The 27,802-nt window shown below is 38.2% G+C and overlaps 4 non-coding genes across 4 annotated transcripts; all 4 read left to right on the top strand.

The window, feature by feature from the left end:
* The first annotated feature begins 245 nt into the window (after window positions 1-245).
* trnat-agu (transfer RNA threonine (anticodon AGU)) lies at window positions 246-319 on the top strand. The gene has a single exon. It is a non-coding gene; the product is annotated as a tRNA-Thr (tRNA).
* An 849-nt stretch (window positions 320-1,168) lies between these two features.
* Window positions 1,169-1,242, top strand: trnat-agu (transfer RNA threonine (anticodon AGU)). Its single transcript has one exon. It is a non-coding gene; the product is annotated as a tRNA-Thr (tRNA).
* Window positions 1,243-2,402: 1,160 nt separating this feature from the next.
* trnar-ucu (transfer RNA arginine (anticodon UCU)) lies at window positions 2,403-2,492 on the top strand. The gene is given in 2 exon segments: window positions 2,403-2,439; window positions 2,457-2,492. It is a non-coding gene; the product is annotated as a tRNA-Arg (tRNA).
* A 1,563-nt stretch (window positions 2,493-4,055) lies between these two features.
* On the top strand, window positions 4,056-4,145 carry trnar-ucu (transfer RNA arginine (anticodon UCU)). Its single transcript is given in 2 exon segments — window positions 4,056-4,092; window positions 4,110-4,145. It is a non-coding gene; the product is annotated as a tRNA-Arg (tRNA).
* Window positions 4,146-27,802: the final 23,657 nt, after the last annotated feature.

Here is a 27,802-nt window from a genome sequence, read left to right as displayed (position 1 = left end):
AAACAAAAGATGCTAAGTTTTGTGTGTACATTCTGCGTGACAAGGTCTAGTACTCTGTACATGTATATGATAGGTTTAAGCAATTGAGACAAGCTTTCAGAGTTGATGTTATTTGTTTCTGGAAAATGCAGAGGTTCCTAATCAGGGAAGTTGTTTTTGCTGTCTGTGTAAAGTTTGTATGCAAGAGAATGTTTTTGAGTTTCCCTGAAGCTATATTGTGTTGATATAGAAGACCGGTCAGGTAGGGTGCCGTGGCTTAGTTGGTTATAGCGCCTGTCTAGTAAACAGGAGATCCTGGGTTCGAATCCCAGCGGTACCTTTTCCTTGGGTAATCTTTAATCAGTAACTGCTACAATGAGTAAATCAACCCTTTTTTTATTGGCGTCAGACTATGACTAACAGTATGCAGAGCTTTGGTGTGTGCTTAGACTTGCAGATAATCATCAGACCACTGGGATTTACATATGCATAGTAAATTTATTATTTGCCTCAAATATTAGCAGCACTACTGTTATTTTATAGGAAGGTTGGCCAAGGAACCCGTTTTTTCACCTGGGCTCTGTGGCGCAATGGATAGCGCATTGGACTTCTAGATAAATAGCTGGAGCAATTCAAAGGTTGTGGGTTGGAGTCCCACCAGAGTCGAGAGTGTTTCCTCTTCTTTATAGCTCTGTCTACTACCTTTTTGTACTTTTATTTGCAAGATTTTCTCTAGTCTTTTTACCTAATTAATAGCAATTTCAAACTTTCAGAAATATTCTGTTTGATGTTGGGGTCTTGGAACATATTTGTGCTGCAGAAGATTCTGCATGTATTTGTGAAAAGTGAGATGAAGCAGTTTGAAATGTAGGATTTTAGCCTTTTCTGAATCAGAATGATGTTTGCTGATCCATTAAAAGATGTTTAAACAGAACCTGAAGGGTAAACAAAAGATGCTAAGTTTTGTGTGTACATTCTGCGTGACAAGGTCTAGTACTCTGTACATGTATATGATAGGTTTAAGCAATTGAGACAAGCTTTCAGAGTTGATGTTATTTGTTTCTGGAAAATGCAGAGGTTCCTAATCAGGGAAGTTGTTTTTGCTGTCTGTGTAAAGTTTGTATGCAAGAGAATGTTTTTGAGTTTGCCTGAAGCTACATTGTATTGATATAGCAAACCAGTCATGTAGGGCGCCGTGGCTTAGTTGGTTATAGCGCCTGTCTAGTAAACAGGAGATCCTGGGTTCGAATCCCAGCGGTGCCTTTTCCTTGGGTAATCTTTAATCAGTAACTGCTACAATGAGTAAATCAACCCTTTTTTTTATTGGCGTCAGACTATGACTAACAGTATGCAGAGCTTTGGTGTGTGCTTAGACTTGCAGATAATCATCAGACCACTGGGATTTACATATGCATAGTAAATTTATTATTTGCCTCAAATATTAGCAGCACTACTGTTATTTTATAGGAAGGTTGGCCAAGGAACCCATTTCTTCACCTGGGCTCTGTGGCGCAATGGATAGCGCATTGGACTTCTAGATAAATAGCTGGAGCAATTCAAAGGTTGTGGGTTTGAGTCCCGCCAGAGTCGAGAGTGTTTCCTCTTCTTTAAAGCTCTGTCTACTACCTTTTTGTACTTTTATTTGCAAGATTTTCTCTAGTCTTTTTACCTAATTAATAGCAATTTCAAACTTTCAGAAATATTCTGTTTGATGTTGGGGTATTGGAACATATTTGTGCTGCAGAAGATTCTGCATGTATTTGTGAAAAGTGAGATGAAGCAGTTTGAAATGTAGGATTTTAGCCTTTTCTGAATCAGAATGATGTTTGCTGATCCATTAAAAGATGTTTAAACAGAACCTGAAGGGTAAACAAAAGATGCTAAGTTTTGTGTGTACATTCTGCGTGACAAGGTCTAGTACTCTGTACATGTATATGATAGGTTTAAGCAATTGAGACAAGCTTTCAGAGTTGATGTTATTTGTTTCTGGAAAATGCAGAGGTTCCTAATCAGGGAAGTTGTTTTTGCTGTCTGTGTAAAGTTTGTATGCAAGAGAATGTTTTTGAGTTTGCCTGAAGCTATATTGTATTGATATAGAAAACCAGTCAGGTAGGGCGCCGTGGCTTAGTTGGTTATAGCGCCTGTCTAGTAAACAGGAGATCCTGGTTTGGAATCCCAGCGGTGCCTTTTCCTTGGGTAATCTTTAATCAGTAACTGCTACAATGAGTAAATCAACCCTTTTTTTATTGGCGTCAGACTATGACTAACAGTATGCAGAGCTTTGGTGTGTGCTTAGACTTGCAGATAATCATCAGACCACTGGGATTTACATATGCATAGTAAATTTATTATTTGCCTCAAATATTAGCAGCACTACTGTTATTTTATAGGAAGGTTGGCCAAGGAACCCGTTTCTTCACCTGGGCTCTGTGGCGCAATGGATAGCGCATTGGACTTCTAGATAAATAGCTGGAGCAATTCAAAGGTTGTGGGTTCGAGTCCCACCAGAGTCGAGAGTGTTTCCTCTTCTTTAAAGCTCTGTCTACTACCTTTTTGTACTTTTATTTGCAAGATTTTCTGTAGTCTTTTTACCTAATTAATAGCAATTTCAAACTTTCAGAAATATTCTGTTTGATGTTGGGGTATTGGAACATATTTGTGCTGCAGAAGATTCTGCATGTATTTGTGAAAAGTGAGATGAAGCAGTTTGAAATGTTGGATTTTAGCCTTTTCTGAGTCAGAATGATGTTTACTGATCCATTAAAAGATGTTTAAACGGAACCTGAAGGGTAAACAAAAGATGCTAAGTTTTGTGTGTACATTCTGCGTGACAAGCTTTCAGAGTTGATGTTATTTGTTTCTGGAAAATGCAGAGGTTCCTAATCAGGGAAGTTGTTTTTGCTGTCTATGTGAAGTTTGTATGCAAGAGAATGTTTTTGAGTTTGCCTGAAGCTATATTGTGTTGATATAGAAAAGCAGTCAGGTAGGGTGCCGTGGCTTAGTTGGTTATAGCGCCTGTCTAGTAAACAGGAGATCCTGGCTTGGAATCCCAGCGGTGCCTTTTCCTTGGGTAATCTTTAATCAGTAACTGCTACAATGAGTAAATCAACCCTTTTTTTATTGGTGTCAGACTATGACTAACAGTATGCAGAGCTTTGGTGTGTGCAGTGGATAGCGCATTGGATTTCTAGATAAATAGCTGGAGCAATTCAAAGGTTGTGGGTTTGAGTCCCACCAGAGTCAAGAGTGTTTCCTCTTCTTTATAGCTCTGTCTACTACCTTTTTGTACTTTTATTTGCAAGATTTTCTCTAGTCTTTTTACCTAATTAATAGCAATTTCAAACTTTAAGAAATATTCTGTTTGATGTTGGGGTATTGGAACATATTTGTGCTGCAGAAGATTCTGCATGTATTTGTGAAAAGTGAGATGAAGCAGTTTGAAATGTAGGATTTTAGCCTTTTCTGAATCAGAATGATGTTTGCTGATCCATTAAAAGATGTTTAAACAGAACCTGAAGGGTAAACAAAAGATGCTAAGTTTTGTGTGTACATTCTGCGTGACAAGGTCTAGTACTCTGTACATGTATATGATAGGTTTAAGCAATTGAGACAAGCTTTCAGAGTTGATGTTATTTGTTTCTGGAAAATGCAGAGGTTCCTAATCAGGGAAGTTGTTTTTGCTGTCTGTGTAAAGTTTGTATGCAAGAGAATGTTTTTGAGTTTGCCTGAAGCTACATTGTATTGATATAGAAAACCAGTCATGTAGGGCGCCGTGGCTTTGTTGGTTATAGCGCCTGTCTAGTAAACAGGAGATCCTGGGTTCGAATCCCAGCGGTGCCTTTTCCTTGGGTAATCTTTAATCAGTAACTGCTACAATGAGTAAATCAACCCTTTTTTTATTGGCGTCAGACTATGACTAACAGTATGCAGAGCTTTGGTGTGTGCTTAGACTTGCAGATAATCATCAGACCACTGGGATTTACATATGCATAGTAAATTTATTATTTGCCTCAAATATTAGCAGCACTACTGTTATTTTATAGGAAGGTTGGCCAAGGAACCCGTTTCTTCACCTGGGCTCTGTGGCGCAATGGATAGCGCATTGGACTTCTAGATAAATAGCTGGAGCAATTCGAAGGTTGTGGGTTCGAGTCCCACCAGAGTCGAGAGTGTTTCCTCTTCTTTAAAGCTCTGTCTACTACCTTTTTGTACTTTTATTTGCAAGATTTTCTCTAGTCTTTTTTACCTAATTAATAGCAATTTCAAACTTTCAGAAATATTCTGTTTGATGTTGGGGTCTTGGAACATATTTGTGCTGCAGAAGATTCTGCATGTATTTGTGAAAAGTGAGATTAAGCAGTTTGAAATGTTGGATTTTAGCCTTTTCTGAATCAGAATGATGTTTGCTGATCCATTAAAAGATGTTTAAAATGAACCTGATGGGTAAACAAAAGATGCTAAGTTTTGTGTGTACATTCTGTGTGACAAGGTCTAGTACTCTGTACATGTATATGATAGGTTTAAGCAATTGAGACAAGCTTTCAGAGTTGATGTTATTTGTTTCTGGAAAATGCAGAGGTTCCTAATCAGGGAAGTTGTTTTTGCTGGCTGTGTGAAGTTTGTATGGAAGAGAATGTTTTTGAGTTTGCCTCAAGCTATATTGTATTGATATAGAAAAACAGTCAGGTAGGGCGCCGTGGCTTAGTTGGTTATAGAGCCTGTCTAGTAAATAGGAGATCCTGGGTTTGAATCCCAGCGGTACCTTTTCCTTGGGTAATCTTTAATCAGTAACTGCTACAATAAGTAAATCAACACTTTTTTTTATTGGCGTCAGACTATGACTAACAGTATGCAGAGCTTTGGTGTGTGCTTAGACTTGCAAATAATCATCAGACCACTGGGATTTACATATGCATAAGAAATTCATTGTTTGCCTCAAATATTAGCAGCACTACTGTTATTTTATAGGAAGGTTGGCCAAGGAACCAACTTCTTCACCTGTGGTCTGTGGTGCAATGGATAGCGCATTGGACTTCTAGATGAATAGCTGGGGCAATTCAATGGTTGTGGGTTCGAGTCCCACCGGAGTTGAGAGTGTTTCCTCTTCTTTATAGCTCTGTCTACTACCTTTTTGTACTTTTATTTGCAAGATTTTCTCCAGTCTTTTTACCTAATTAATAGCAATTTCAAACTTTCAGAAATATTCTGTTTGATGTTGGGGTATTGGAACATATTTGTGCTGCAGAAGATTCTGCATGTATTTGTGAAAAGTGAGATGAAGCAGTTTGAAATGTTGGATTTTAGCCTTTTCTGAATCAGAATGATGTTTGCTGATCCATTAAAAGATGTTAAAATGGAACCTGAAGGGTAAACAAAAGATGCTAAGTTTTGTGTGTACATTCTGCGTGACAAGGTCTAGTACTCTGTACATGTATATGATAGGTTTAAGCAATTGAGACAAGCTTTCAGAGTTGATGTTATTTGTTTCTGGAAAATGCAGAGGTTCCTAATCAGGGAAGTTGTAATTGCTGTCTGTGTGAAGTTTATGTGTAAGAGAATGTTTTTGAGTTTGCCTGAAGCTATATTGTATTGATATAGAAGACCAGTCAGGTACGGCGCCGCGGCTTAGTTGGTTATAGCGCCTGTCTAGTAAACAGGAGGTTCTGCGTTTGAATCCCAGCGGTGCTTTTTCCTTGGGTAATCTTTAATCAGTAACTGCTACAATGAGTAAATCAACCCTTTTTTTTATTGACGTCAGACTATGACTAACAGTATGCAGAGCATTGGTGTTTGCTTAGACCTGCAGATAATCATCAGACCACTGGGATTTACATATGCATAGTAAATTCATTATTTGCCTCAAATATTAGCAGCACTACTGTTATTTTATAGGAAGGTTGGCCAAGGAACCCATTTCATAAACTGGCCTCTGTGATGCAATGGATAGCACATTGGACTTCTAAATGACTAGCTGGAGCAATTCAAAGGTTGTGGGTTTGAGTCCCACCAGAGTCGAGAGTGTTTCCTCTTCTTTATAGCTCTGTCTACTACCTTTTTGTACTTTTATTTGCAAGATTTGGTCTAGTCTTTTTACCTAATTAATAGCAATTTCAAACTTTCAAAAATATTCTGTTTGATGTTGGGGTATTGGAACATATTTGTGCTGCAGAAGATTCTGCATGTATTTGTGAAAAGTGAGATGAAGCAGTTTGAAATTTTGGATTTTAGCCTTTTCTGAATCAGAATGATGTTTGCTGATCCATTAAAAGATGTTTAAATGGAACCTGAAGGGTAAACAAAAGATGCTAAGCTTTTGTGTGTACATTCTGTGTGACCAGGTCTCCTACACTGTACATGTATATGTACATGTGATGTTTTTTGTTTCTGGAAAATGCAGAGGTTCCCATTCAGGGAAGTTGTTTTTTCTGTCTGTGTGAAGTTTGTATGCAAGAGAATGTTTTTGAATTTGCCTGAAGCTATATTGTATTGATATAGATTACCTTTCAGGTAGGGCGCAGTGGTTTAGTTGGTTGTAGTGCCTGTCTAGTACACAGGAGATCCTGGGTTTGAATCCCAGCAGTGCATTTTCCTTGGGTAATCTTTAATCAGTAACTGCTACAATGAGTAAATCAACCCTTTTTTATTGGCGTCAGACTATGACTAACAGTATGCAGAGCTTTGGTGTGTGCTTAGTCTTGCAGATAATCATAGACGTTCAAAAATCAATTTTAACAACCCAATCAGAATCAACAGCGCTTCGTGATGTCCGAGTACTAGCAACTTATATATATATAATATTGCCGTTAAGTAAATTCTACTCAGCTAATTTTATTATTAAAGCAATATTTTTGTTACATACAATTAATAAAAACATTAAAAACTCGATTTGATTTTAAACTACATATATTCTTATTTTATTATGTGTTGGTAACTTTTAATTATTTAGTAAATATTAATAAACCCCAGTCCCACTTTTTACAGTGCATTGCTTCTCAGTAAGTCCGCTTCATGTCCACATCAGAAACAACTGAGTTTCTATATATATATATATATATATATATATATTGATAGATATAATATAAATATTGAATTTGGGGTTTCATTAGTTGTCAGTTATAACCATCAAAATTAAAATAAATAAACACTTGAAATATATCAGTCTGTGTGTAATGAATTAATATAATATACAAGTTTACCTTTTTGAATGGAATTGAAATAAATCATCTTTTTCAAAATATTCTAATTTTATGACCAGCACCTGTACATGACTCAACTGAAGATGTTCAGAAATCAGGTTCTGAATCTTCTTGTTGTGCTTCTTGATTCAGACTGCCTTCAGAACACCCACTTCTCCTGATTCAGTCCCAGAGACGAGCTTTATTGGTGGAGAGACATCCCTGCTGTTCCATGGCCTCAGTATGGATCACTTTCCGGTCCTCTGGTCCTAGGCTGGTAAATCAAGCAGTGTCTATGGGAGGAGATCCGCTGTCCAACAGAGTGTGGAAGTTCTGGTCTGTATCACTGAGGCCACCGGAACAAGCTTCACCCTCCATATTGAACTGGACACCAGTGGAGAGCTGATGCCTGAGGTGAAGAACATTCAACCACTGCACTTTTTTCAGGGTTGTCTGAGAGTAACCTACTTTCAAACCTACCAAGCGTTTCACTTAACCTACACAGTCCAAATATTTGTGGACAACCTTTCTAAACAATGCTTTCAGCTACTTTATGTTGCACCCATTGCTGACACAGATGTGCAAATGCACACACACACAGCTTGTCTAGCCCCTGTAGGTTAGATTGAGCTGTGGAGCAGTGGAACTGTGTTTTCTGAAATGATGGATGGTGCTCCATACAAAATTTTAGAGATGGGTTGGAGAGTTGGGGATGATTAGGTGGGGTGATCAACCAATATACTGACCTCACTAAAGCTGTTGTCGCAGAATGCAATCAAATCCACCAGGTAACCATAATTGGTTCATATCTGGTTTAAAAAATAATTGTTTAAATAACAGGAAAATAGGAACCTTGGCATCGCTGTCCAGACCTTCAGCTCCTTATGGATGATGAGTACCACAATCTGCTCCTCAATGGTTGTTTTACCAACAGCAAGATTTATTTGGGAACATCTCCTACAGAAATGGTACATTTATCTTCTGAGGTATATTTTTATGAAATTTAGATAAATATTTTTAAATGTACATAATGATTAAATATTCATATTTTAGTTTCAGGGTTTGAGAAATCGTTTGTCTGCAGGTCAGGGCGGCCTCATTACTATGCTCCTCCCTCATTGAATACACTTCTCCTTTAGATCAGAGGTAGTAAAGCTCCTCTGTGGATGTAGATTTAGTTCCAAAAACAACCAGTTTAAGAAACAGATCAGCAGCATTCATACATGACTCAACTGAAGATGTTCAGAAATCAGGTTCTGAATCACACTTGATTTAGACTTACGTTAGTCCACCCACTATTTCTGACTCAGTCCGAGACAAGCTCCACTGGTGGAGGGACCTCTGTGCTGGTCCATGGCCTCTTCAGCCTTTACTGAGAGACAGACAGACAGAGACATTATCAGGCTAACAAATGAGTGCTTCCCTAAAATCTTTTATAGTCTTTTATATTTATATTTAAAAATCTTTTATAGTGACCAAGTATACAATATTCACATTCAAATACAGAATATATAAACATATACACTATTTTACACTATTATGCACGATCTGTTCCAAATAAACATATTTACATATAAGCTCTTATAGTGAGTGAGTCTGTAGTAGAAAATAAGGTTATATTACAGGATATAAACAACATATATTATTGTACTATTCCAAATATACCAATTTTACATATTTTCCCTGATGTTTATATAATTTCCATATAATATTCCACATAATTACCAACTGTTTAGATTCTAATATTAGTAATATTACTGTTTTTATTTCATTACTTTACAGAACAAACCAGACAGAATATCTGCTGTAGGGGTGCAACAGCTAATCGACATAGTCTACAAAAATCGACGACCCAATTAGTTCATTAGTATTTAATAGACGATTAGTTGTTGACGTCACCACGCATATTTCTTGTGCTAACTCGGACCGTTTGTACATGGATCACATGTTCTGGTGAGTTTCACTTACTTGTCAAAGCAAGCTACCATAGTGTAGATTTATTGGACCATGTATGTGATACAGATGTTATTAGTCATTGGTAGTTGTGAATACTGATGGAGCAAAATTCATTTTAGTTTGTGTATATGCGATTAACAGTATTGCGATTAACCAAATGTTTGAAGCAGACCTTTGTAGGAAGATAAAGTAATGGAAGGTAAAATACTCGACAGATCAGGTTGTTATAGGAGAAGACTAATGTAGTTCCAGATGGCTCAGTTGACCGTCTTCCCTCTAGAGGGCAGCATCATCTTTTTGATTATATTTTCAATAACTTAGTCTCCAATACTAATCTGACAGACTGTTGGAGGACAGGAAACCCCAATGCCAGACAGTACACCTGGTTTAATGCTTCCAATAAAGGTCAGTGTTCAAGGCTACACTACTGGTTAATCCCTCACAATGTGACGGATAGTATTTTAAGCTGTGAAATTTCAGCATCTCCTTTAACTGATCACTGTTCAGTTACCTTGTTCCTCTCTTGGGAACAAATGTAAATCACCTTTGAATTCAATTTGGAAATTTAATAGTAACCTTTTACTTAATTGAAGATATTTCACTACTGGAAATTTCACCTCTGAACAAATGTGAGTGGTTTAAATGCAATGTTAGGGCAGCAGCAATTAGGATAGCATGCGTCTAAACAGATGAGGGCCCAACAATCCCAACAGACACACACAGACTCGTTTAGCATTGATTAGGAAGTGAATATGGGTTGAATGCAGTCACTCTGACGCCCACTTTCCAGAGTGTGTGAAAGTGTGTAAAAAAAGAAAAAAGAGAGAGACATTTTAGGTAAAATAAAGTTTATTTTATTATCTTTATCGGTTGTTAATAAGAATGAGAATTATATCAGTGGTATATTAATTTAATTTAGAAAATATCAAATTGACATTTACGTTGTATTAAAGGACAGAAACAGTCATTGTAGGAAATGAAACTAGACGCTAGATGGCAGCATGGAGTCAGGAGTCAAATGCTTCAACAGCACTGAACTGTGTTAATACTCTGAAAAGCTTCTCAATAACCATCTCTACACCAAAGCTGCTCAAGTACTTCTAATAAGGAGAGGATGTAGTTTGTACCTGTTTGATAATTGCTATGCAGACGATGGCGGTCCGGTCGAGTTGTGCAGCCATGTGTTTCTTTATGAAGGTAAATGTGCCTAAATGAACCAGTAGGTGGGATATTTCTACAGGCTAAAAGCATCATATCAGAGAATGCTCCCAGCAGACGTATATGAGAGATATAGTGTTAGTGACTATATGAGAGTAATAATTATGAGGTAACAGAGGTGATAAGAAATCGTTTTTTATTACTTTTATTTTTTTAATCACAGTTTACACTTTTTCACTCTAGCAAATATTAACGGTAAGCAGAGATTGCATGAAGCAACGAGAAAAACAGAATTATCATGAAAAACACATGAAAACTGTAAAAATAATTGGTCCACGCATGCGCAGAATCGACTCAAACAGAGCTAGTTGTGCACTAATGGCACCCCCTGTGGAGAGTCTTAAGCTTGCGGGAGCCATTACAGCACAGTGTGTAATAAAAACTGAATAAAAATTTCTAAAGAATTAAATTTTTAAAGCATAAAGAAAAATGATATCACTCTCCAGTGTAAATTAGACCTTCCAGCAGTAAATATTCACTCAGCTTCTAGTTTAAGGAAACAGTGGCGTAGGGTTCAATTAAACTCCTCATACCACTTTATATTTATACAAGGAAGCTGTTACTGACATATAATGATCGCTAGATGGCGTTTCTTCCACACGTCATTCAGTTGGGTGTAGAGATTCTCGATATGCCAGGTGAGTTTAAACTGTTCACTGGATGTTCAAAAATAATATTATTATAATTAAAAGATATTAAATAATAATAGTAATAATAATAAGGACTTCCTGTTCGTTTCTGTTCATTTGTGTTGATTCATTGTTCATGTGTTTCACCTGGGACTGGGAGTACTAAAGGAGCGTAGTTCCCTTTGTTCACTGCCGTGAATTGACTCTACTGGAATCCCTGTGACGCTCTGGGATTCCTCACACGTTACCGCCGTGTTCAGGTCAGCTCTAGTTTTGCGGCCCATGTTTAGGAGAGATTCTCTGTCCGACTCGGAGGCAAGCCAGGTACGTTCGCTTCCTGCTCAGGTTCCATGGTGAACCAAGTTCTAGGCAGTACTCTACAGGTTCAGGTTAGGTCGGCCTTGCTTTCTGGTCTGGCAGCTGGTTCCCCCGCTACCTTTGTTTGTACACAGAGCTCGGCTCTGTCCTTAGTATCTCCCCTCTCTGCCCAAGCGAGGTTTGTGGCTTTGTGTTTATACCCCTTTAGTTTTCCCCCTCGTTTCACTCTCGTTTAGCTCCCTGCTCCTCCCAGTCCCAGGTTTGTTTTGTTTGCCATCTGACTTGTTGCGTTTTGGTTCTGTTCATGGTTTTGCCCATGTTGCTGCACTTTGCTTTTTGGATCCCATTGTTTTGTATTTGGTTAATAAAGTATCTTGCTTCGATTTCCATTTCTGCGAGTGTTCATCCCTTCAGGTCTGGCCGTACACGCCATGACAATAACATTAACAGGTGAACGTCATTCTTTATTTTAGTTCATTTATTTTGATTTTCATTTGTTGTATTTAATAATCATTTATAGTGAGACAAAAAAAAGTATTTAGTCAGCCACTGATTGTGCAAGTTCTCCTACTTAGAACAATAAGAGGTGTGTGAAACTATGAAAGACGAGGGAGGACAATGAGGAAAACAAATCCAGGAAATCAGATGGTAGAATTTTTAAAGAATTTATTTGTAAATTATGTTGGAAAATAAGTATTTGGTCACCCACAAACAAGCAAGATTTCTGGCTCTCACAGGCCTGTAACTTCTTCTTTAGGAAGCTATTCTGTCCTCCACCTGTTACCTGTATTAATGCCACCTGTTTGACCTTGTTATCTGTATAAAAGACACCTGTCCACAGCCTCAAACAGTCAGACTCCAAACCTAACCATGGACAAGACCAACATTAGATAAACATTAGAGCTTAAAATGTTGGGCTGTTTTAAATACAATCAGGGTCACAAGTAATTGGACAGTGACTGAATGTGTGTAATTTAGCTTCAGTACACCACCTCAGGGGATCTGAAATCAAGTAGTCACACAAATGAGCTGGGCCTTGGCATCGCCTTCCACACCTTCAGCTTCCTCTGGTTTTTCTGTTCTTTCTGTCATTAGCAGTGCAAGCTGTTGTAGGAACCAGTGTGATGAGTATCACAGATCTGCTCCTCAAGGGTTGTTTTAACAACAGCAAGATTTATTTCCTACAGAAATGGTACATTTATCTTCTGAGGTGTATTTTTATTAAATTAGACTAATTATTGTTACTGTGTGTAATAATTAAATATACATATTTTAGTTTCAGGATTTGAGGAATCGTTCCTCTGCAGGTCAGTACGGCCTCAGGAGGAAACTAGTACCTACTAGACGGCTGAAGTACTTGCAGCTAAAAAGTAGACTTTCTAAGGCCAAAGCTCCAGAGATCTCAATACAGGTGTTGAGCTCCAGGCTGGTCCACACTTACAGCTGCATCTCCAAGTCTGTAAGTACTCCTCAGCAGGTAAATCACACACCAGCACAACCTAGAACCCCTTCAACCATGATCCTCCCTCATTTAATAGACTCCTCCTTCAGATCAGAGGTAGTAAAGCTCCTCTGTAGATGAGGTGAAGAACATTCAACCACTGCACTTTAATGATCACTTCTCTTGTAAATAAATGTACTTTTTCTCTCAGAACAGATGTTTAATCATGAGCTGCATGAAGAATTGTACAATGAAATGCAGATATTGTTAAATTTCATTGTAAAAAGATCTTTTTCAAATTTCTCCTTTTCAGTTGTTTAAAACTAACCTACTTTCAGACCTACCAAAAAAGAAAAAGGTAAAGGTGCATGTATTTGTCACTGCACAGCGAAATGTGTCCTCTGCATTTAACCGATCTGTGGTAGTGAACACACACACACTAGTGATCTAGGGGCAGGGAGTACACACACACCCCGAGCGGTGGGCAGCCAACTCCAGCGACCCAGGGAGCAGAGAGGTTAAAGGGCCTTGCTCAAGGGCCCAACATTGGTAGCTTGCCAAGCCCAGGAATTGAACCCACAACCCTGTTATCGATAGCCAGACGCTCTAACCGCTGAGACACCGCTGCCCCTAAAACCAAGCGTTTCAGTTAACTTACACTTTATGTCCAAATGTTTGTGGAGACCCCTTCTTAGAAATGCATTCATCTACTTTATGTTGCACACACTTTTGACACATATGTGCAAACTGAGGAACTGTGGGGTGTTCATCATCCAACATCCTGACCTCACTAATGCTCTTGTGGCTGAATGCTTCAAAATCTAGTAGAGAGTCTTTTTTCCCTGGACACTAAAGACATCCAACAAAAGCAGGTTGTTTTAGGACCTAAATCTACATCTACAGAGGAGCTTTACTACCTCTGCTCTGAAGGAGGAGTCTATTAAATCAATGAGAATTGATGAAGGGTTTCTAGGTTGTGCTGGTGTACCTAGTTTCCAATACAGGTGCTGAGCTCCAGGCTGGACCATACTGACCTCATGATCAGACTCTTCCTTCAGAGGTAGATGTAGATTTACTTCCAAAAGCAACCAGTTTAAGAAACAGATCAGGAAAAATCATACATGACTCAACTGAAGATGTTCAATAATCAGGTTCTGAATCTTCTTGTTGTGCTTCTTGATTCAGACTGCCTGCCGACCACCTACTGCTCCTGATTCAGTCACAGAGACGGGCTGCCCCCCGGACGGGCTGGTCCATGACCTCAGTGTGAGGGACTACCAGAATGTGGTAGGACATCTCCAGTCCTACAGTCTGCAGCTGGGCCAAAAAAATCTAGCAGTGTCTGTAAGAGGAGGTCCGCTGTCCAACACTAATTAAGTGTGGAAATTTAGGTCCGCATCACTTAGGTCTTCAGGTCACCCTCTGGAACACGCAAGTGGATGCCTGAGCAGGACAAGAAGAAGAGGTGAAGACTGTGGTGCTGCATTCAACCACTGCACTTTAATGATCACTTCTCTTGTAAATAAATGTACTTTTTCTCTCATGTTTAATCATGAGCTGCATGAAGAATTGTTCAATAAACTGCAGATATTGTAACATTTTACTGTAAAAATATTTGTAAAATTTGGGTTGTCTAAAACTACTTGCAAACCCTTTCACTTAACCCACACTATATGCCCAAATGTTTGTGGACACCCCTTCTAATAAATGCATTCAGCTACTTTAAATTGCACCCATTGCACATATATGCAAATGCACACACTTTAGTCTTTGTAGAGAAGTAGTGCCAACAGAATAGGACTCTCTGGAGCATTCATCTATTGGCACCATGCTGCCTAATGCCAGTCGTGGGGCAGAGGGGTATAAAGCCCCCCAGTATTGAGCTGTGGCACAGTGGAACTGTGGAATGTTCCACTGCGCCACAGCTCAAACACATTCTCTGGAGTGATTAATGGTGTTTCATCCAATATTTTTGGAATAAGTTGGGGTGGTGATTATTTAACATCCTGACCTTACCAATGCTCTTCTTGCTGAATGCAATCAAATCCTCACAGCAATGCTCCAAAATCTAGTAAGCTGTCTCCAGCCTTCCCTAGACACTAGAGACAGTCAATCCAATAAAACAGCATCAAGAATGAATGAGCAGGTGTCCCAATACATCTGTCCATGTAGTGCATGAGTCTCACTTATCCTACACCTCAAACACCTATAAAATAAAGCATAACACTACTCATAAACCTAATTCCAATCCAAAACCTTTAACTAACTTTACCCTGTTGAACATACACTGAGATAGTGATGATGGTTCGCTCGATGAAAGCTAGTCTGTGTGTGTGTGTACTCACATTTCACTGATCTGTTGACAGGGTCCCTGCACCTGCCCTGCCACTGTGTGTACTGACAGACAGACAGACAGAGACATTATTAGGCTGACAAATGATCTGCATCATCTGCAGAATTATCACCATTAACAATATTATCATGATCCAGATTCAGTGGCTGCTTACCTAAATCAAGTCAAGTGACTTTTATTATATAATATAAGATACACGCATTCAAATCCAGAATCTATACACATAAATACACACTATTTTACACTATTCTGCAAAGTCTGGGTGCAACAACTAAGGTTAGTTTTACATTTAGTTAAATAAAAAAATTAGTTGATGTCATCACTCATGTTTCTCGCATTAACCAGGAACGGTTTGTGCGTGGATCACATTTTCTGTCAATGTAACCATAGTGTATATTTACAGGTAAAGCTGCCTAAATACACCAGTAAGTAGGAAATGATGATAGACTAAAATCATTATATGAGAGAACGCTCCCAGCAGGAGAGTGTAAATCACCATGTCAGTGTAAATATAAGCTAATAGAGGTAATAAGAAATCATTTTTATATATTTATATATATTAACACCCAAGTAAATCCTCAGATTCAGAGATATATAGTAATGAAGTAGAACTACTTCAGTACTGTACTTAAGTACTACAATACTGTATCTATATCTACTGGAGGATTATTTTATCTCCTACTTCCACTTTTACTTCACTACATATTTTGGATGAGTTTAATACTTTTACTCCGTTAGATGTTTATGTGCTGCAGCTGCAGTGAGGACACTAACGCTAGAGCTCTGTAGTTTATTCCGAGATAGAAGAACCGCTAGAAGAAACACCACCTTTCCCACCTTCAAATACTCGTATGTGGCCGAATGGCCAGAGATCTTTTAGCTGTAGTCTAGTTTATAGAGAGTGAAGCTCAGGGTTTTAAGCTGCTCTCCTCACTGCTTTTACAGATGAAACTCTTGATGTGGCAGGTTGAGTCAGTTCTGTTCAGCTTTCTCTCTTTTGGGCGAGTTTGTTTAGAGAGTTCATGAACTCCGTCTTCTACAGTTCTGTCCTTCTACTACAGCCAGAGGAACTGTGACAGTCCTTAAGTCTGAGCATTTGAAATAATAGAAACACTGATACTCAGACTTTTAACTGCTTTCTGTAAGAACTACAGAACACAATACTGTACTTTTACTTTCAGTACTTAAGTAACTGCATGCAATACTTAAGTACTTCCACTTAAGTCTGGAGCTTAAAGACACTTCTACTTTAATTCAAGTCTGGGTCTCTAGTACTTTCTACATGTCTGCTGAGATTGTATTTTGCACGTAAGAAAAACAGGTTTATCATAAAAACACATGAAAGCATTTGTTGGTGGGTTGTGTGTCCGCGCTTGCGCAGATCACATTTGGATGGGTAGCACAAATCAGCAGAACACCAGTCTTCTGCGGCACGGCTGAGGAGAGGTGCGTACAGCTTGAGCTCTAGTTCTTAAACTGTTTAAAGAGTTAAAACTCATGATATGCTTAAAAGAAGAGAAAGCTTTAGTGAAAGCAGACTCGTTTAGCATTGATTACGAAGTGAGTATCGGTTGAATGCAGTGGATTAAGGTTTGGCCTCTATACAACCTTAACATCTTGTACAGAAATGGTAAATTTATATGTAAAAAATAATAATATTTTAAACTGTGCAAAATAATTAATAATAATAATTAAACATTCGGATTTTAGTTTCAGAATTCAAGGAATCATTCCTCTGCAGACCAGTACGGCTTCAGAAGGACACTAGTACCTACAAAACGGCTGACTTGGAGGAAATGTCTGCATTAGAGCTGCTACATTGAATCTATAAAATTGATAATAATCGATTATTAAAAGTGTTGGCAACGAATTTCATTATGGATTTGTTGTGTTGCACGATGTATGTGTTACTCACCTTGTCATATCAGGTCATATCCGCTTACGTTACCTGCAGCGCTTTGTCTACTCTGGAAAAAATTAATAAATGAGAGGGAGATAAACGAAGTGAGTCAGAGCGGAGACGTAATCTTTAAAATAAATTTAACATCAAGTAGTAAAAATATTCCAAAAAATTAAACATGAATGACGCAGAACAGAAGTTCAGCTTAAATCCTCACCAATGTGGGAGCACAGTCACTACAATAACCCCAGTTAGTTCTGTTTTGAAGTGAGGAAACGTAACGGTGCACTCACACTACACGGCACATGCTGTTTTTTGCTTAATTGGACAATGACAGTGATAGAGTGTGTGTGTGTGTGTGTGTTACTTTTATTATCTGTGTAATTTGCTTAAGCAGTGTTTAAATGTGCTTTATTAAAACATGTAACTTGAACACAATGGTGGTAAATAATGATTAAGCTTCAAGTTTTAAGTCTGAGTTTAAAAAAAACAACATACAAACTAAAGGCAGTTCATCCTGTCTCACGCCTCACTCCAATACAGTGCAGTGTTTGCATCAGCAATGCACTTATTTTTCTTTATTATTTCATTTATTTTATTTTTAATTTATTTACTTACTATAATAATGTAATCTATTATTATTGAATTATTGTACGCACTTATTTGCTCTGATATTCAATGTTCTATTTTTAAATAAAGACATGGAAATTAATTTTTTTCAACAGGTTAATTGATTATTAAAATAATCGTTAGTTGCAGCCCACGTCTATCAGTACTCCTCAGCAGGTAAACCACACACCAGCTCAACCTAGAAACCCTTCATCTATGATCCTCCCTCATTTAATATACTCCTCCTTCAGAGCAGAGGCAGTAAAGCTCCTCTGTAGATGTAGATTTAGGTCCAAAAACAACCAGTTTAAGAAACAGATCAGGAACAATCATACATGAGTCAACTGAAGATGTTCAGAAATCAGGTTCTGAATCTTCTTGTTGTGCTTCTTGATTCAGACTGCCTTCTGAACACCCACTGCTCCTGATTCAGCCCTAGAGAGGAGCTTCATTGGTGGAGTGCCTCCCTGCTGTTCCATGGCCTCAATATGGATCACTCTCCAGTCCTCCAGTCCTAGGCCGGCTAATCAAGCAGTGTCTTGTGTCAAGTCCAAATATTTGTGGACACCCCTTCTAAACAATGCTTTCAGCTACTTTATGTCCCACCCTTCAACAAAAACAACCAATCAGGTTGCTGCTTACAGATTAAGTCCCGCTCTCCAGTAATGAGCTAAAGTCTCTCGACTACTTTGTGGCTCTGGCCAGACCCCACAAAATAAAAGTCACTAATACAAACGAATCTGCAACATAAAATACTTTTTGACTGAGAAAAATTACTGTCTTACATTAATTCCCACTTCCACTTTTATTTTGTTGTTCATCCAAAAATGTATATGAAAACTGATTAAGGGAAAACTGATCTATTTTTGTTATATTTTATTGCTGCTACATTACAAATCCTTGGGTTTAAAATTTAAAAGAGAAAAGGTATTGGAGTTTTATTAATCTTTTATATTATATAACTTTTATATTAGCGGGGTAATTCATTAACACAGTGAATTTCTGAATAAGTTATTAATTTTTTATTAACTTAATTGTTACTTAGCAAATACCTTAAACTACCTCAAGCTAAATCAGTTATTTATTTCAATAATTGTCAGATTATTCGATTGTAAAAATAGTTGTTTGTTGCAGCCCTAATCTGCTGCAGCCTGAGAAGCTTAAAAATGAATAAAGGTTTTATTTTAATTGAAGTGTTTGTCATTACTGAACAGTATGACTATTACTCCATTGAGTGTCATTTTAGTAAGAGAAGGACATTAATATGTAATGTTTAATATCTCAAGCAAGTTTGTTTATGAACATTAAAGCACGTACATTTACTCATTTAACAAATTAATAAATAGCCTTACTCTGCTTACAGGTCCAAATCATCTCCTTTCAGTTCAACTTGAGTGTCAAGTAAAATAATTAAAAACAAAGTTTTACTTTTACCACCGTTTACTTAAGTTTTTCAGATTCATGTCAATGTAAAATATATAAACAAATTCCTAAATAAAATAAAAAACTCAGATACAGACGAGCTCATTTGTGTTTATTTACATTTGTGTTTTAGGCTGTGGCCAATCTACTGTGGTGAGAAGCAGTTTGACCAATGGTTGCTGCTGAAAACATTCCCCAACCCATGACATTTCCTCCTCCACCTTTCACTGACTTCTTTACACACTTTGGGTTCAGTCTTTCCCCAGCTTGTCGACGAACATAATGTTTCCTATCAGACCCAAATTAATTAAACTTGCTTTCATCACTAAAGTGAACTCTGGAACACTTTTCCTCTGCCCACACAACATGCTCCTCAGCAAAGGTTAATCTAGCCTTTTGATTCTTTCTGCTAATGAGAGGTTTGGTCACTGCAGAGTGGGCTTTCAGTCCAAATGCTTGTAAACGTTGAACTGGTGAGCAATTCCAGCTGCAGTGTTGAACCGATTGCCCATGGAGATTCTCTGCATTATCCTGTCCTCTCTTGCATTTGTCTTTCGTGGACGACCAGCCGTCTTGGGGGACTTGAATGAGTTTGTGGTGTTGTAAAGATGCAGTATTCTAGAAATCACAGACTTGGAACGACCAACTTCTCTTGCTATGGCTGATAGGGTCACCCTTTTGGCCTTCATCTTGACAACCTGCTGACGGAGGGTTTCAGTCACTTTGGAACGGCTTTCCATCTCAAGTCAGTGAAAACAGGAAAGTTATGCTGCCAGTTAAATAGGGTTTGTCAGATAATTAAGGAAATTAGCACCACGTGCCAGATTAACACCAACAATTTGCAGGTGTCTGAGAGTGTTCTCTAATTTTGATCAGTGTTCTTTTTCAAATACCTCATTTACGTTTTTATACTGTGCATTAGAATACATGCAACTCATGAAGTATGTTTAAAATACTGCTCACTCCTGTTAGGATAAATTCACATAGGACTACATTGTGACCTTGACATTTAGGAAATTGTGTGTTGTTCTCTAATATTAAACTCCAGTGTATAAATCCGCACACAGACTGAGTAGTGACTGTAGAAAGAGACACAGATGTGAAATAAATGCGCACACATTTTTCACATCCCAAAAAGAGAACATGTCCGGTAAAAAGAGGGCGTCTGGTCACCCTGCTTAACGAACCTCTTCGTCTGTCCTGATCATTTATATGATCATTAAATCAGGATTTCTACTGGAGCTTTCCAGCTGCTGGTCTTTTAACACAGGTTTAACTCAGTCTGATATTAAACGGTATATTTGCCATCTGCTGGTCACTTAACCACATTACATCAGCGCTGTATTTTCCCCTCACAGCGTTTATCATTTTTAACATTTTTAAATTATACTGATATTGAATTATTCAATCAATGATTTTACATGAATTTAAATGTATTAACAGTGGTGGCTTTTAACAGATGTTTTTAAATTAAAATTAATTAAATGTAATTAAATTAAATTAAATTAAATTGGTGATTTTTTCGTTGATTGTATCAGAAAAGTGCTGGACACCACCAGGGCGCCAGATAAATTATTAAATGCTGGCACTGAATATACAGTTATAAATAACACGTTTACCAGAAACAGAGATGCTACGACAAACATATGTCTGCCCTTACTGGAGTAACACCCGTGGAATTGGCGCTTTGTCGCCGTCTAGCGGCCAGAATCTGTAACTGACTGTATCAATCATAAAAGAAATGACGAGGCTCGTTTCGTTTGACCCAGTGACTCTGCTGCTGCTGGAGGAACAAGAATTACCAGAGACCCAAAATTGTCATTTATAAATGATTCATCATTTTTTATACAGATAACAGCTCTCACTGTAACACAGAACAGAGGAAAACAACTCAACACACTTTTAATCAACAATTATAAGACTTCAGTGGTTTCAGTGGTTTAAAATGTTTGAATGTTTTTTCTGGTCTTTCAGGCAGGAATCATCTTTAATCTTTAATTACTAAAGCAGAAGAAATCCTTACATAAATGAATAAGAAAAAAATGTAACAGCACACACGTCCTGCCCTACAGGAAACAGATGTAGAGCAGAAACCGCTCCCATTCTGGCTGCTGAGTGCTGATTGACTGGTGAACTGAACTGCTTATTGGCTGGTCAGACTCACTGACGTCTTAAATGATGTCTTATAATTGATTAAAATGTGTGTTGAGTTGTTTTATGATGTATTGTGTGGAGAATGTGAGCAGTTTTCTATATCAAAATCATTATTACTTTTGCACAAAAGCTCTGTATGGACCCATTCATTTTGGACTTGTGGTTGAGCGCCCTCTAGGGTCCGAACAAAACGGAAGGCATAATCAAGTGGTTTATCCATTTAGAATAATGTCTAATAGTATAGGTCATATAATGTCCTCAGTAGGGGGGTCTCTGATATTTCTCGTCACTACAAGTTCTCTTGGATTGTATTAGCTAGCATGCTACTGCTTAGCCAGCCGAGTCCCCCCCCCCCTTTCACAGTGTGTTTTATCTAGTGGTAGTAGTTTTTTATTGCTTTATTATTTTATTTGGATCCCAATTATCTGATGATCTTACACAAGGTTAGCTCAATAGCAGATAGCAAGTGCATGATAACTAGTGTAAAATTATTGCACATAAAAATGAGTAAAAATAAGACAGTGTCGTATTACAACCTCAAGTACCAATTATCCATTTAACTGGATATATAGGAAGTCAGGAGCACAACCATGAAACAAACACAACGAGATAAAAGAACTTAAAGAGCACAACAAAAATAAAATAAAATAAATTAATTCAATAAATAAGTGAACACTACAAACTTCACTACAAAACCAACAAATTATAAATACATGTGAATTATACATTCCACAATGACCCAAAGCTTGTTACTCACTTCGATGTACGATGTTACAGTAAAGAAAAAAAGGAGTTACTACTTTTCATTTACTAATTGTTGTACATTGAAACAACTAATCTAAAAATAACACTGGTCTAAAATATTGGCACTCAATAAAACAATGAGATTAAGACTCTTATTTATAAAAGCATGTAAAGGGGAAGGAAAGAGCAGTGATTCATTTAAACTAGCAGGGATCCGACTCCTGTAAGGGGAAACACACTACATTAATGCTCTGCAGCTTCCACCAAAACCCCCAGTCAATTACATACATTTACACACCTGTAACCAAAGGTTTAGTGCATCTGCCTTAGAGCTCTGCTCTCTGCTCACTAACCCAGACTCAGTCCCAAACCCCAGGCACTGCTACACGCTGCAGTCAGTAAGAGTTTGCTTTAAAGACAAGTGCATTAGCGAGCAGACTCTACATTTGCTACATGCTAACTTGGACACAAACAGTAGGGACCTGTATCTAGGCCTCACTGTTGCAGACCGGGTTCAATGCCACAAACACCATCCATTTTAAATGAAGCCCTCAAAGCCTCACTAAAACTGCAGTCCAAGCTGCTGCACACTAGAACCAACAGACACCTGCTTTCACACAAGCTGAACAGCAGCAGATACTGTGACTCCGTTACAGCATCAACTACTAAAACCAACACACAGCAAATACCTGCATCTGGCTTCAATGCTGCATACCGGACTCCCTGGCCTGTACAGCAGTTCACTCCTCCACATCCTCCAAACCGTCCGAATGAAGAATTCCAAGCTGTGCTGAACTTTAAGGAGAGCTCTCCTCCTGCTACCTGCACATGTCCCTGGCAATGAACCAAACGAGAATTGGAGCAAACAATTAGAAAGGTGTACTTGCTCTTCTCCTACTGTAATACCCTTAGTATGGGTCACACTAGCTTTACCTGTTAGTATCAGTTTTAAATGCCAGAGTAGCAACAACAGTATTACATCAGTTTAACATGCTAGTGTTTAACATTTGATTAATAAAGATAAATTTATATATAATATATACATATGTATGTATGTATGTATATATATATATAAAGATAAAAGCAAAACTTTATTCAGATAAAAACGTCTCAGTAATGATCAATAAATATCTTTCCATAAATTTTAATCTGGCATATAAGTATGACAGCTGTGTGAAGATGTGCAATATTTTAACCAATGGGACAGTCGGGGGGGGGTAGATGTGTCACGGCACCGGCCTGTCTGACCTACTTACACCTAGAAGCGCTGAGTCTTTATACAAGGAAGCTGTTACTGACATAATAATAATCGCTACATGGCGCTTCTTCCACCTGTCATTCAGTTGGGTGTAGAGACTCTCGATGTCAGGTAAGTATAGACTGTGCTTTAAAAATAATATTATAATTATGTTATATTACATAATGAAAATATATATTAGAATAATCCATTTATAATATAATACCAAAAGTATATTTAAATAATTGTTTACTGTTGTCTACAGAATATTGGTTCCTCAAAATACCACTTCCCTTCTATTACCATAAAGGTAACACTAACAAGTGATTGTCATTTTAGTTCATTTAGACTTTCATTTATTGTATTTATTAATTATTATTGTATTTGGTTTATAAGAATGTACTGCTTGTTTTCTAGAAAGAATTCATAATCCTGTGTGAATAATTCATAAGAGTATTTTATGGACAATCAATTCTTTAACAGGCTTATTTACTATTTAAGTGGTGAAAAATGCACACAGACACATCAGTGGAACGCACATTGCACCAGCAGGTGTTACAGTATAAGAGCATCACAAAGACTATAAACCTTTGAGAAACTGCCCTTCTAGAAAAACAGAAAACACCAGCAAACCAGACCAGCATAAACCAGTTTAAAACATTTTAGATGAAGATGTAATCCTCAGTTTGGAAAAGTAGAGATTTTTAACAGGTTTTGGGAGGCATCGTTGGCAGCTGATGATTAATAGCCTTTTATTAAAGATGAATGAAGATGACCTAGGCCCAAATATGTGATGTCCTCATACTTTATTAAAACTACTGTAATAAAAGAAGTGGGAATGTTACTTTTTATCTCTGGAAATAGATGAAAACAGACCACTTTACACAGTAAACCCCAAATCTCAGAATCTCTTTATTCCGCCAACTATGTTACAATTTTACTTGGTGAGAGCAACACAAGTATGACAAGTAACAAAAAAAACAGACCGTTAACAAGTATTATACTAAAAGAGAAAAATACACGAAACAATAAATCGAATAAATAATAAGTTAAAAAAGTAACAAAGAGCTGTAAAAAAAATCTGTAGTCAGAAATCTGTACTTGTACAGGTATGAATACTGTACATCAATATGTAGCCCGAGTAGACATCTATATACAAACTATTATGTACAGATATGATAAACATCTACAGAAACATAACATCTGTACAGCTGTGCAAATAATCATAGTGCAAATGGTAAGCATGTTATGTATCCATACTTTGTTGAAGTTAAATCCAGTTTGGTTCAGTGAAATTTAGAAGCTCAGTTCTAAAGAACTTTTCTTTAGAATAGGTTTATAGATTAGGGTGTGAACCCTAATGTAAAATTTACAGTTCTATTATTAAGCTTATATTTCACAATTGCACATTTCTGTGCCAATGTTCATGACAGTACATCAGTTATGAGAGGGAAAAAAGTACATTTTAATAATAATAATAATAATAATAATAATAATAATAATAATAAGAAGAAGAAGAAGAAGAAGAAGAAGAAGAAGAAGAAAAGTAGTTAAAATAGTAAAAATGAGTTAAAAGTCATGTTTGCTGCTTTTCCTGATCTCAGTGTCTTCGCCTCCTCCTTTTCCTCTTGGGATGCTTAGGCAGTGGCTCTCTGCTTGTGTCCAGTTCAAAGTGAGGGGCGAAGCTTGTCCCAGTTGGTGAGCTGAAGACCTCTGCGATCTGGACCTCCATACTCCGAGCGGGACAGTGGCACTCCTCCCACAGGCGCTGCTTAATTTCTCTGCCTAGCTGCAGGCTGTAGGGATGGAGATGTCCTTATGGAGTTCTGAGCAGAGGGTCCACCACAGAACCAGAAGTGAGGTCTCTCTACCAGTGGAGCTCGTCACTGGGACTGAGTCAGGAGCAGTGGGTGGACTGACAACAGTCTGAATCAAGAAGCACAAAAAGAAAATTCAGATGGACAGAACCTTGTTGCCCAGAGCCACCATTACGAGGGGGGAGGGTCATGGGGTCCTATAAACCTGTAAGACATAAAAAAGACAATACATATCTAGAAACTTTATGATCACCTATGTGTTACACAGAAGCAGACCGATATGAAGCAAAAAACACAGTTGCAGAAGGACAGACCCTTGTTGGCCATATCTACCATCAGGAAGGGGTCCTGAAAACCTATAAGACAAAAAAAGGAAAGCCGACAAGTTTTGAAATGGAATGGTCACTAACCTTTCACACTTGCAGAAAGATAGATAGCGAGTCACACACACAGTTGCACATGGACAGACCCTTGTCCACCAGATCCACCATCAGAACCTGTAGGACAAAAAAAAGAAAGTCAATACATGTATAGAAACTGAATGATCACCTACCTGTTAGACAGTTGCAGACAGATAGACAGTGAGCCATACACAGATGCAGATGGATGGACCCTTGATGGACAGATCCACCATCAGGCAGGGAGGGGATAAGGACATCCTTAGAACCTGTAAGACAACAAATAAAGTCAATACAGGTTTTGAAACTGAAAGATCACTTACCTTTAACACAGTTGCAGAAAAATAGACAGCGAGCAAGACAGCTACAGATGGACAGCCTGTGGTGGCTGGATGCATGGTCAGGGAGGGAGGGGCTCATGGGGTCATGAACCTGTAAGACAAAAAAAGAAAATACATGTATAGAAACTGAATGATCACCTACCTCTTACACACTTGCAGACAGATAGATAGCGAGCCACACACAGGTGACTTGAAGAAAACATCCACCATCAGGAATGGGGGAGCATTGGGTCCTGAAAGCCTGTAAGACAACAAAAAGGCAATACATGTATAGAAACTGAATGATCACCTACCTGTTACAGAGTTGCAAAATGATGGACAGCGAACCACATACAGTTGCAGATGAAAATATATTTGTTAGAAGAATACACCTTCAGGGAGAAGAAGAGGTTGATGGACTTCCTGAGAACCTGTAACACAAAAAAGAAAGTCAATACATGTATAGAAACTGAATGATCACCTACCTGTTACACACTTGCAGACACAGATAGCGAGCCACACACAAAGTTGCAATGGACAGATCCTTATTGGCTGTATGCACCATCAAGAAGGGGGGAGCCATTGGTCCTGAAAGCCTGTAAGACAACAAAAAGGCAATACATGTATAGAAACTGAATGATCACCTACCTGTTACAGAGTTGCAAAATGATGGACAGCGAACCACATACAGTTGCAGATGAAAATATATTTGTTAGAAGAATACACCTTCAGGGAGAAGAAGAGGTTGATGGACTTCCTGAGAACCTGTAACACAAAAAAGAAAGTCAATACATGTATAGAAACTGAATGATCACCAACCTGTTACACACTTGCAGACAGATTGATAGCGAGCGACACACACAGTTGCAATGGAAAGACCCTTGTTGGCTGTATGCACCATCAGGAAGGGGGAGCCATTGGTCCTGAAAGCCTGTAAGACAACAAAAAGTCAATACATGTATACAAAGATAGCGAGCCACAGACACAGTTGCAATGGACAGACCCTTGGTTCATGCGGTTTGAAAAACCTGTAAGACAAAAAAAGAAAGTCAATACATGTATAGAAACTGAATGATCACCTACCTGTTACACACTTGCAGACACAGATAGCGAGCCACACACAAAGTTGCAATGGACAGATCCTTATTGGCTGTATGCACCATCAAGAAGGGGGGAGCCATTGGTCCTGAAAGCCTGTAAGACAACAAAAAGGCAATACATGTATAGAAACTGAATGATCAAATACCTATTACAGAGTTGCAGAATGATGCACAGTGAACCACACACAGTTGCAGATTTGTTAGAAGGATACACCTTCAGGGAGAAGAAGAGCTTGATGGACTTCTTGAGAAACTGTAACACAAAAAAGAAAGTCAATACATGTATGGAAATGAATGATCACCAACCTGTTACACACTTGCAGACAGATAGCAAGTCACACACAGTTGCAGATGCACAGACCCTTGAAGGACAGATCCACCATCAGGAAGGGAGGGGGTCATTCGATCCGTATAACCTGTAAGACAAAAAAAAGAAAGTCAATACATGTATAGAAACTGAATGATCACCTACCTGTTACACACTTGCAGAAAGATAGATAGCGAGCCACACACACAGTTGCAGATGCACAGACCCTTGGTTCATGCGGTCCGAAAAACCTGTAAGACAAAAAAAAAAGAAAGTCAATACATGTGTAGAAACTGAATTATCAGACAGAAAGTAGCGAACCACACACAGTTGAAGATAAAAACATATTTGTTATAAGGATACAGCTTCAAGGAGAAGAAGAGGTTGATGGATTTCTTGAGAACCTGTAACACAAAAAGAAAAGTCGCTACTTGTTTAGAAACTGAATGATCACCTACCTGTTACACACTTGCAGACAGATAGTAGCGAGTCACACAGTTGCAGATGCACAGACCCTTGAAGGACAGATCCACCATCAGGAATGGAGGGAGGTGGTCATGCTGTCCGAAAAACCTGTAAGACAAAAAAAGAAAGTCAATACATGTATAGAAACTGAATGATCACCTACCTGTTACACACTTGCAGACAGATAGATAGCGAGCCACACACACAGTTGCAATGGACAGACCCTTGTTGGCTGTATGCACCATCAGGAAGGGGGGAGC

This window comes from Salminus brasiliensis, chromosome 4 (genome assembly GCF_030463535.1).
Source record: "Salminus brasiliensis chromosome 4, fSalBra1.hap2, whole genome shotgun sequence".
NCBI classification, from domain to species: domain Eukaryota; kingdom Metazoa; phylum Chordata; class Actinopteri; order Characiformes; family Bryconidae; genus Salminus; species Salminus brasiliensis.
This window is presented reverse-complemented; position numbering and strand designations above follow the sequence as displayed.